At 49.3% G+C, this 11,478-nt stretch overlaps 1 pseudogene; it reads left to right on the top strand.

The window, feature by feature from the left end:
• The first annotated feature begins 319 nt into the window (after positions 1 to 319).
• On the top strand, positions 320 to 8,870 carry LOC119946986 (annotated as a pseudogene).
• The last annotated feature ends 2,608 nt before the right edge of the window (positions 8,871 to 11,478 follow it).

The raw sequence follows: 11,478 nt of genomic DNA, 5'->3' as shown, positions 1-11,478 counted from the left end.
CCCAGCCCTAGCCCAGCGTTAAGCTATCAGCCTGCAGCTGGACAGCCCAAGGCCATGACTGATACCAACTTTTCTGGGCAGCAACTGTGCTCAGCAGCCCCAGTGCCCTGTCAGTGTTACTGATAGATAGTGACGGGGTCAGGGAGGGATGGTAAAAACCTGAAAATGATAAATGTCCACCTGGTGAGCTGGAAGCTGAGGGTTACCACTCCCCAAAGAGCTCCTTTTCCTGGGTCAGGCCAGGGGAAGATCCCAGAGACAAGAGAAACATCTTACCCTGTTCCCTGTCCTCCTACTGCCTAGGTCCAGTTTGCCCACGATGGCTGGGGGAGACTCTAGTGCCCAATGGACAGAGCATTGGCTAGAAGGTTCAGGAATGGAGCTGGCAGCTGCTGATGGAGAAGGAGTGGGAGAAAATGGGTAAATTAAAATGTGTGGAATGCACATACACTTTGGTGAACACCACTGGTTACAGCAAACTGTTTCTCATGATATTTGTTACATGCTCACTATGTGTCAAACGCTATTCTAAGAGCTGGGGTCGGTACAAGTTTATTAGGTCAAACACAGTCTTTGTCCTGCACAAGGCTCATAGTCAAATACCAGTTTCAGACCCTGCAGGCTGTTTGGATGATTCTTCCCGCCCTGAACCCCTCCCTGCTTCTTGTTCCAGGTCACCACCCCTGCCTGCTCTAACAGTGAGATACTGAACCACCTCTACTTCTTTTGGGGACATTGAACAAGCCAGGGTCTCTGGACTCCAGCAGTGACATTGATGGAGGGTTGCCCAGACTCCTTTATGTCTAGATCCATTGTCCCTTTCCTCTTCGTCTTCCTGCTCCTCCAGATGACTACGCTAGGCTCAGGTAAGACTTTCTTTCCTCTTTTTCCTGTTTTTTAGTATTTGTCAACGTATATAAATTTCTTTGTGTAACCTCATTTTCAACATTACTCCCCAGAGAGCAGAGCCAACGGGAATGTCCACCCTCTCTCAGTTCAGGATGCTCTGCTGAGCTCCGCCACTTTCATTCATTCATTCAATCAATCAATCAATCAATCAGTCGTATTTATTGAGCGCTTACTGTGTGCAGAGCACTGTACTAAGCTCTTGGGAAGTACAAGTTGGCAACATATAGAGACAGTCCCTACCCAACAGTGGGCTCACAGTCTAAAAGGGGGAGACAGAGAACAAAACCAAACATACTAACAAAATAAAATAAATAGAATAGATATGTACAAGTAAAATAAATAAATAACTAAATAGAGTAATAAATATGTACAAACATATATACACATATACAACATATATATGTATATATATGTATATATATACATTCAATCACATTTATTGAGCGCTTACTGTGTGCAGAGCACTGAACTAAGCACTTGGGAATACAATTTGGCACTTGCTTGCTGTGTGACCATGTGTGGTCACTTCACTTCTCTGGGCCTCATTTGCCTCATCTGTAAAATGGAGATTAAGACTATGTGTCCCATGTCCAACCTGATTACTTTTTATCTACCCCAGCTCTTCGAACAGTACCTGGCACATAGTAAGCACTTAACCAATGCCATAAAAAACCCTAAAGAATCCCAGAACCAAAAAGACCTAGAAGGAACATTAAGGGGCCATCTGGGCCAGTCCTCTGCCTCCAGGTAGGTGTGTGACTAGATCATCCAGAACTAATGGCTTCTTTCTTAAGGATAGCTTGGGACAGAAACTCTCTAGACTGTGTGCTTGTTGTGGGCAGGGACTGTGTCTGCTTCCCTAAGCACTTAGTACAGTACTCTGTACATAGTAAGTGCTTAATAAATATGATTAGCTGACTGACTGACAGAGGGCAGACAGAGGACAACTCTGCCCTCCCTCTGGGAACGTGTGTCTACCCCTCTTCCTGAGGCCCCAGAGCCAATTCTTCTCTAACTGCCTTCCTCTGTTACAGCTCAATTTATTGTGATTGGGCCTGCAAAGCCTATCAAGGTCTTGAAGGGGGAAAAGGCTGAATTACCCTGTCACCTGAACCCCAAGATGAGTGCAGAGCACATGGAGTTGAGGTGGTTCCGATCCAAGCTTTCCCAAGCCGTGCACGTGTATCAGGATGGGAAGGACCAGCCTGGAGAGCAGATGGAGGAGTATCGAGGGAGAACGGAGATGGTGAGAGATGCCATTGCTGAAGGGAGTGTGTCTGTGAGAATATACGATGTCAGAGAGTCTGATGGGGGTCAATATCGCTGCCTTTTCCAAGGGAATTCATCTTATGAAGAAGCACAACTGGAGCTGGTGGTAGGTGAGTAGCTCATTTTTCCTTGCTATTGTTCCCCACTGTGGTCAATGGAGAATTTTTCACTCTCAATCTGAGGCACCATTGCTAAGAGTTTTGTCTCTTTCTAGAATCCCCTCCCATTACAGGACACTGCCCAGTGTCCACTCTTCCTGCCCAGGGTCCTATCCTGCTCCTTGAAGAGCAATCCCCACTGGACTACAGGCTGCAATGCTTGCTGAAGCGTTTCTGTTGAACCTTCTCTGTGTGTCAATCTCTTTCATGGATCTCTTTCCAGTTTAGATTCCTGGGGCATCCTCTAGTTTGGGGCTCATCCCAGGGACCCCCCCCCCTTCCTTTTCCTCCAGGTCAGAACCCCTGGGTGTTGCAATGCTGTTCCTCTTCCTGCTTCTTCCCTGGGGGAAGCAGTGGCAGGATGGACAAAGGGAGCGGGAGCCAGAGGGGAAACAGCCTTTTCCTGGTTCAGTGGGGATCCTGTGCTGGAGGAAATAGTTGAAGCCCGAGAATGGAGTTAAGGGGAGTGAGACCCTCCAACTGAGGATCCAGCTCTCTCTCTGGGGAATCATGAGAGGTCCCTTTCTCCTCCCCGACCTCACTATCCCCTCACTCCAGCCCAACCTGGTCACTGTAACTCTCACCCTTTTCCCTTCCTCATGGTGACTCTGAGCTCTCTGTGTCCCCTAAACCACTGGGCCCCCAGCTCCAGTCCCCTGCAGAGAGGAGAGGAGTCCTGGAGTCCCTGTCCCAGCTCTGGGCTCCCAGCATGGGTTCGAATAGAGACATTGCTAGAACCCCTGGACACGCCCCCTTCCATGGGGCTTTAACTCCCACAGAGCTCGGGGAAAGACTGGACTTGCTCTATATTTTCTGTTCTTTTTCCTTTGTCTCAGTGCTGATAGTGAGAGATTTTGCAGCATCGGTGTTTGCTTCATGCTGATCCCGGATTGGTTCTGTCCCCTTGGTCTCTGACCTCTTTGTTAGCCCTCTGTAAAGGCCTTGTATCAAACCCCCAAACCTTGTTTGTCTGCTGTGTGGATGGGGTAGGAGAAATAGCAATAACTTTCATTGATTGTCCATTGACTACAGTGCTATGAGGGTTCAGACCAGCCTAAGCAGAGTCCCAGGGGAACCCAATCTGGCTCCAGGCTGGGGCAGCACCAAGTGGAGAAAGGTCTAGGCTCACAGTGTCTTCCCTGCTTCAAGGAGAAGCCAGAACCCGGAGGGAGCAAACAGCTTCTCCAGACCCCATGACCCCTGACCTTCAGAATTGCCATAAAAGTTGCCACCTACAGTAACCCTGGGAGGTGGGGAGGGTAGAATGAGCCTTATACCCTGAGATACAGGGGCTGTTCCAAAGTAGGAAATCTCCAGCCACTGTGTCCATGAGCCAGCCCTTGTCCAGAGCTGAGCTATTACCCCTCAGTAGACCAGTCCATGACCACGACTGATACCAAACTTTCTGGGCAGCTACTGCTCTTAGTGGCTCAAGCTCCCTGTCATAGGGGGATAGTGGGGATGTGGCACTGATGGATACTGGGGAGAAAAAACATTGGGGGCCATCTGAGCCTGTTCTCTGCCTCCAGGCAGGTGTGACTAGATCATCCAGAGCTAATGGCTTCTTTCTTAAAGATCACTTGGAACAGAAACTCTCTAGACTAAGCTCATTGTGGGCAGGGAATGTGTCTGTTCTATTGTACTCTCCCAAGCACTTAGTACAATGTTTTGAACATAGTAAGTGCTTAATAAATGTGATTGACTGACTTACTGACAGGGAGCAACTCTGCTCTTCCCCTGGGGACTTGTGTCTCTCCCTCTTCCAGAGGCCCCAGTACCAGTTTTTCTCTGACTGTCTCCCTTTGGTACAGCTCAGGTTGCAGTGATTGGACCTGCAAAGCCCATCACAGTCTTGAAAGGGGAAAATGCTGAATTAACCTGTCACCTGGACCCCAAGATGAGTGCAGAGAACATGGATTTGAGGTGGGTCCGAACCAAGTTCTCCCCGGCAGTGCACGTGTATCAGGATGGGAAGGACCAACCTGGAGAGCAGATGGAGGAGTATCGAGGGAGAACAGAGATGGTGAGAGACGCCATTGCTGAAGGGAGTGTGTCTTTGAGGATACAAGATGTGAGAGCATCTGATGAGGGACAGTATCGCTGCCTTTTCCAGAAGGACTCTTTTTATGAAGAAGCCATTCTGGAGCTGGTGATAGGTGAGTTTTTCCCTGCTATTGTTCATGGCTGCAATCAATGGAGGATATTTCACTCACAATCTGAGGCACCATTGCAAAGAGTCTCATCTCATTCCAGAATTCCCTCCAAGTGGAGGACACTGCCCAGTGTCCACTCCTCCTGCCCAAGTTCTATCCTGCTCCTTGAAGAGCAACCTCCGCTGGTCCACAGGCTGCACTGCCTGATGAATTGTCTCCATTGAAACTTTTCTGTGTGTCAGTCTCCATATTAGATTCCTGGGGCATCCTCTAGTTTGAGCCCCATGGGAGGTGGTGTTTCCAGGGGCCCTAGCAATGTCTCTGCTCCAGGCCATGCTGGGAGCCCAGAGCTGGGGCTGACTCCAGGAATCCTCTCCTCTCTGCAGGAGGCCAATGTCCCAGGAACCCCTGGGAAAGCGCTGGCAGGGTAGATAAAGGGAACAGGAAGCTGAGAGGAAGCTGTGTTTTCCTGGTTCGGTGGGGATCTTGTGCTGGAGGAAATGAATGAAACCCGAGAATGGGGATAAGGGGAGTGAGACCGTCCAACTGAGGACTCAGATCTCTCTCTGGGGAATCATGAGAGGTCCCTTTCTCTTCCCTGACCTCACTATCCCCTCACTCCAGCCCAATCTGGTCACTGTAACTCTCGCCCTTTACCCTTCCTCATGGTGACTCTGAGCTCTTCGTGTTCCCTAATCCATTGGGTCGCCAGCCCTGGCCTCCTGCAGAGAGGAGAGGATTCCTGGAGTCAGCCCCAGCTCTGGGCTCCCAACATGGCTTGGAGCAGAGACATTGTTAGGACCCCTGGAAACACCACTTCCCATGGGGCTTGGGGAAAGGCTAGATTTACCCTATATTTCCCCCTTATGGAATTTTTTGGGAATTCTCTTTCCAGGTACCTCTCCCTGGATGGTGGCTTTGGCTGTGATCCTGCCTGTGCTAGGCCTGGTCATCACTGGGGGTCTTTATTACACTTGGAAATATGCACCTTTTAAGGTAAAATAGCAAGAATACTTCTGTAACATCCCTGCTGTTCTGACCAAGTCGGGAAACTGGAAATGGGGCGGGGAAGGCAGACAGACATGTCAGAGGTCAGAGCTCCCAGTTGCCGGGGAAGGAACTAGCCAATGTCCCACCAACAACCCATGACCTGATGTTCTGTTTCCCCCAGAGAAGGGACAGATCCACCCTGTGTCTGTGCCAATCATCACTCAAAGGGATGGGGAGACAGTAGGGAGGAGAGACCCCAGCTTCCACCTCTCTAGTTCAGACTGGAGTCCACTATGCCCCATTCACTTCCTGCCACCACCCCCAGCCTTCCATCCAGTTCCCCCAATGCAGCCACAACCCCAGTGGAGCATGGAGATCTCAGCTGGGTGATGCCATCTGATAACAACCAACTGGCTCTTCCTGGAGATTCTGGGGACAACAGTCATCATTCTGGATTCATAGTTCATTCCCTGGGCAGTGGAGAATTTTTCCCAGGGAGTCCAGTCCTCGGTTGCAAGACCCAGACCCAGGCTCCCCCAACCTCATCTTATTTTATCCCTTCCCAACCCATCCCAAGTTCCCCCTGTTCCCCCTGTCTGGAAGGGCTCTGATTGTTTTTCTGTTCTTTTTCAGTGAAACTCCAGGATGAGCTTAGTAAGTTCTATGTTTCCTTCATTTATTTTCAATTACTCATGTTGGTGTTTGTGCCTCCCCTCCCGATCAATCACTCATTCAACAGCATTTATTAAGTGCTTACTGTTTGCAAATAAGTAGACATCACCCCTCAAAGAGTTTACACTCTAACAGAGAGGTACTACTTAAAATAAACTCCAGGTAGGGGAAGCAACAGAGTGTAGGGGAGCAGCATGGTCTAGTGGATAGATAAAGTACGGGCCTAGCAGCCAGAAGAACTTGGGTTCTAATTTTGGCTCTGCCATGTGTCTGCTATGTGACCGTGGGCACTTCTCTGTGACTCAGTTATCTATAAAATAAGGATTAAGACTGTGAGCCCACATTGGACATGGACTGTGTTCAACCTGATTAGCTTGTATCTACCCCAGTACTTAGTACAGTACCTGGAACATAGTAAGCACTTAACAACTACCATAAAAAGTATAAGGATATGTACATAAGTGCTGTGGGGTTGTGGGTTTGGTGAGTATCAAGGTACTAAGTGCACAAAGAGTAAGGAGAAAAATTAGGATGGGGAGATGAGAGATTAGTCAGGGAAGGTCTTCTGGGGGAGATATGATTTTAGTAGGGCTTTGAAGATGGGGCAGAGCAATGGTCTGTCAGATATGAAGGGAGGAGGAGTTCCAGGCAGGAAGGTGGAGCCAAGCGAAGGGCCGATGATTAAAAGAGAAGATGGTTGAGAAGCAGCATGACCTAGTGGAAAGAGCACAGGCCTGGGAGTCAGAAGACCTGGGTTCTAATCCCAGCTCTGCCAATTGTCTGCTGTGTGACTTGGGGCAAGTCACTTAACTTGTCTGTGCCTCAGTTACCTCATTTGTAAAATGGGGATTAAGGTTGACTGTGTCTATTCTCATTATCTTGTATCTACCCCAGTGCTTAGTACAGTCCGGGTACAAAATAAACTCTTAACTAAAAAAATGAATGGATGGAAAAGGAGGGAAGGAAAGTGAAAAAGGTATAAAATTGTTCAGAAAATTGGAGGTGGCGTTTGGGGGCTGTAGATGATGGGAAGCAGCATGGCCTAGTGTGGATAGTGCTGGGTTCTAATCCTGGCTCTGCCACTTGCCTGCTGTGTGACCATGGGCAAGTCACTTAACTTCTCTGTACCTCACTTTCCTCAACTGCAAAATTGGGGTTTCAATACCTGTTCTCCTTCCTACTTCAGACTATACATCCCACATGGAACAGGGATTGTATCTGGCATGAATGTCTTTTATCTACCCTAGCATACAGACCAGGTACACAAGGAAAAAGGTTAACAAATACCATAAAAACAAAACAAAACTGTAGTTGTGGTAGTTAGTGAAGGTGGATGCCAGGGTATAATGCATGATGTTGTCTCCTCTGCCTATTCCTTACAGGGAGTACATTAGGCTAGTTATATGCAAGTATTAATAATAGTAATCATAATAATAACAATAATAGAGGTATTTGTTAAGTGCTTACTATGTGCTAGACACTGTACAAAGCACAAGGGTAGATACAAGGTAATTGAGTTGGATGCAGTCCCTGTTCCTCATGGGGCTCACAATCTTAATCCCAATTTTAAAGATGAGATATTGGAGACACAGAGAAGTTAAGTGACTTGCTCAAGGTCACACAACAGACAAGTGGCAGAGCCGAGATTAGAATCCAGGTCCTTCTGATTCCGAGGCCCCTGCTTTAACCCCTAGGCCATGGTACTATTCACTGTGGGTGTCAGCTCCCTCCCACTCATGAGCTTGTGTCTAGCAGGGGCCACACATCAGCTTCCTGCACTTTCTTGTGATGTCTCCGTCTTCTATCTCTCCATCCACTGTCCCCCACTGCTGGGGACATCCAGCTGGGCATATTGCTACAGGACAGGGTGTCCAGCACTAGGGTCCAGTGACATTGTCACTGCTTAGCTCAACCATGCCCAGTCTATCTTCCCATCTTGGAGGGGGTCTCAAAATGCACAGCTTCTCCTGTGGACAGGCTGTTCCGGGGCAGCTGGGACTGCAGTCTCCTGTGGGAGTGAGGAGAGAGGGACATGGGAGAGGGGCAGTCTGTTTGCTCTCTTCCCAGGGGATCCTTCACTTTGCAGTTCTTCCCCTGGAACAAGGGGAACGGGTCCTGGGGGTCCCATAGGCACTGATCTTACTGACCCTCGGGACACTGAACCCCCAGTACTGACCCTGGGACTCTCTATGCAGTGGTCATCACTTTGGATCCAGACATGGCTCGTCCCCAGCTCATCCTTTCTGAGGATCAGAAACATGTGACTTGAGGACATACACCAAAGAACCCTCCCAATACCTCTGAGAGATGAGTTCTGTTTGCTGGGCCATGAGGGCTTCACCTTGGAGGGACATTGCTGGGAGGTGGAGGTGGGAGACAGCAGTGGCTGGAGTCTGGGGGTTTGTAGGGAAACAGTGGGGAGAAAAGTGGGGGAATCTCAGTGCCATCTGAGAATGGATTCCGGACAGTATGATATATAGAAATGAATAATGGGCCTTCACTTCTCCCTGCACCCATCTCCTCCTGAGCACACACTCTTTGGATAGCAGTTTACCTGGACTACGAGACTGGAGATGTCTCCTTCTACAGTGGGACTGACGGATCTCACATCTTCACTTTCCCCTGCACTGCCTTCTCTGGGACCCTCTGGCCTCTCTTCTGCTTTTACTACGACTATGATTCCCTGACCACCTGCTCTGTGTTTGGGAGCTCATTGTAGGCAGGGAATGTATCTGTTTATTGTTATATTGTACTCTTCCAAGTGCTTAGTACATGGCCCTGCACACAGTAAATTTTCAATAAATACATTTGAATGACTGAATGAATGAATGAATCCGAGAGAGACCCTGTCTGTCCTTGGCCTTGCCCCTTCTCAGCAAACCCCTTCCTCTTTAGGGGTAGGACTGGCCTCAATTATTCAGGATGGGGTTCCTGTGTCTGGGACCAATGCCCCATTGTGGGTATTTGAAATGTTTGCGTTTGCCGAAGTATGACATAGAATAAATTATAGCTTCTGGAATGGTCTTCTCTGATGATATTCCACAGGTTAAAAGCATGGCCCTTCGGGGCATTGAATGATGACTTCCTCTGATCGGTTTCCCCAGACAGGATCTGATTGACTGGGAGTGCGGGGGGAAAAGGAAGGCAGCCACAGCAGTGGTGCAATACTTCATCATCATCAATGGAATTTATTGAGTGTTTACTGTGTACAGGACACTGTTCTGAGAACTTGGGAGAATACAACAGAGTTGGTAGATACGTTCCCTGCTCTCAACGAGCTTACTTGGGAGACAGATTTGTTTCTGTCAGGTTTTTGTTTTGTTTTATGATTAAAAAAGTCCTAATATTCCTGAATAGAATGAGAGCATATTTTTGTTTTCAAACATGCTTGGTGAAAACTTTGAAGTCCAGGCTGGAAATGACAGCTTCCCCAGCAAAGTTCAGATTCAGTGCTCACCCCAGGATGGGATGGAGGTGACAGGGCTGCATTTGACGCGTGGGAGATGGGGGAGATGAGGGGAGATGCAGCTGGGTCCTAGCCTAAGAAGAAGGTCCAAGCCTACTTCCTTTCCCTCCCTGACTCCCTCTCCACTTGGGAAGAAGCATGGCCTAGTGGAAAGAGCACAGGCCTGGGAGCCAGAAGATCTGGGTTCTAATCCAGGCTCTGACATTTGACTGCAATGTGGCCTTGGTCAAGTCGTTTCACCTCTCTGTCTCTGTTACCTCATCTGTAAATTGGGGATTAAATCCTTCTCCCTCCTACCTAGGCTGGGGGCCCCATGTGGGACAGAGGCTTTGTCTAACCTGATGAATTTTTGTCTACCCCAGCACTTAACACAGTGCTTGGCATGTATTAAGTGCATAAAAAGTACCATAATAAAAAAGTACCATAGCAGTACAGGTGAAAGTGGCATTCAAAGGATTTGGGAAAGCATTGGTTCTACCACTACCTCAGCTTCATGGCAGCTGATCTTTAAGAGACAGACCATCAAGCTGCAGTTCCTTGTAGAATCCTCCAATTGCCACCAGCCCTTTCTGTCACTTCCACCGCCCCAGGACTATTCAAGGAGGGGCCAACAGGGGCCGGGGAAGGTGTGAGGAGGAGAGACCAGGGGATGGTTAAGGGATGAGCCTGTAGGCCATGAGGAAGTGGGTGAGGAGAATCCAAGGGGACAGTTGAAAACAGGGCTCCCCACTTCCACCTTAATTCTGGCACCCAAAAGGGAAGCAAAACCAAGGCAGGAATTGGGCTCTGCTCCCTCAGTGCTGGTGAGAAATTGAGCCTTAATGGGCAGTCATGACTGTTGAACGAATCCCTCGGCGACAGTGGAAGGGTGGTGCCCAGTGATTAATATTGAATGAACCTGTCCAAATGAAGCAATTTAGATGCTGCTTTGATCAAGCTCCTGTGCAGAGGGAAGATAGGTGGATGGCCTGGTGGTAGTGGTGATGGTGGGGGTGGTGCAGCATCTTCCCCACCTCATGAGGAATCCCAGCCTCAGAGCTTGGAGGGAGAGGGCAGCCCCTCCAGACCCCATGATCCCTGGCCTTCAGAGCTGCCCCAGAAGTCCCCTCCTAAGGCAACTATTGACTATGGTGGGCGAGGAGGGCAGGCAGAGCCTTGTACCATGAGGCTTAGGGGTCGTTTCAAAACAGGAAGCCCCCAGACTCTGGGTCTAAGAGCCAGCCTTCTTTGGGTCGTCTGGCCTCCCCCAGAGCTGAGCTATCAGTACCCAAGTGTCCAGCCTGTGGGCACAACTGATAACAGCTTTTCTGGGCAGCTGCTACAGTCAGCTGCCCCAGCACTCTGCCAGAGGGGCATGGTGGGGAAGTGGCACTGATAGATAGTGAGGGGGTGGGGTAGAAACTGCAAGAAGATAAACGTCCTCACTGTAGATGACACCACCCTCAGAGCTGAGAGCAGGAGGAATCCACTTCTCCAAAGTCTCCTGTCCTGGGTCAGGCCAGGGGAAGACCCCAGAGCCTAGAGAAACATCTTATCCCTGCTCCCTGCCCTCCTGCTGCTTGGATCCAATTGGCCTACGATGGTTGGCAGAGATTCTTGTATCTGATGAACAGAGCGTTGGTCACAAGATTCAGAAATGGAGGTGGCGGCTGCTGATGTTGAAGGAGTGGGAGAGAACAAGTAAACTAAAATCTGTGGAATACACACACGCTTCACTGGAAGCCATTGGCAACGGCAAACTGCTTCTGCTTTGGTTCCGGTCCCTGCATGGTGCCCGTATGGGTTTTCCCTCCCTGGACCCCTCCCTGCTGCCTGTCCCAGGTCATCGTCCCTGCCTGCTGTAATGGCGAGATAACTACTA

The sequence above is a fragment of the Tachyglossus aculeatus genome, chromosome Y4, assembly GCF_015852505.1.
Source record: "Tachyglossus aculeatus isolate mTacAcu1 chromosome Y4, mTacAcu1.pri, whole genome shotgun sequence".
Lineage (NCBI taxonomy): Eukaryota > Metazoa > Chordata > Mammalia > Monotremata > Tachyglossidae > Tachyglossus > Tachyglossus aculeatus.
This window is presented reverse-complemented; position numbering and strand designations above follow the sequence as displayed.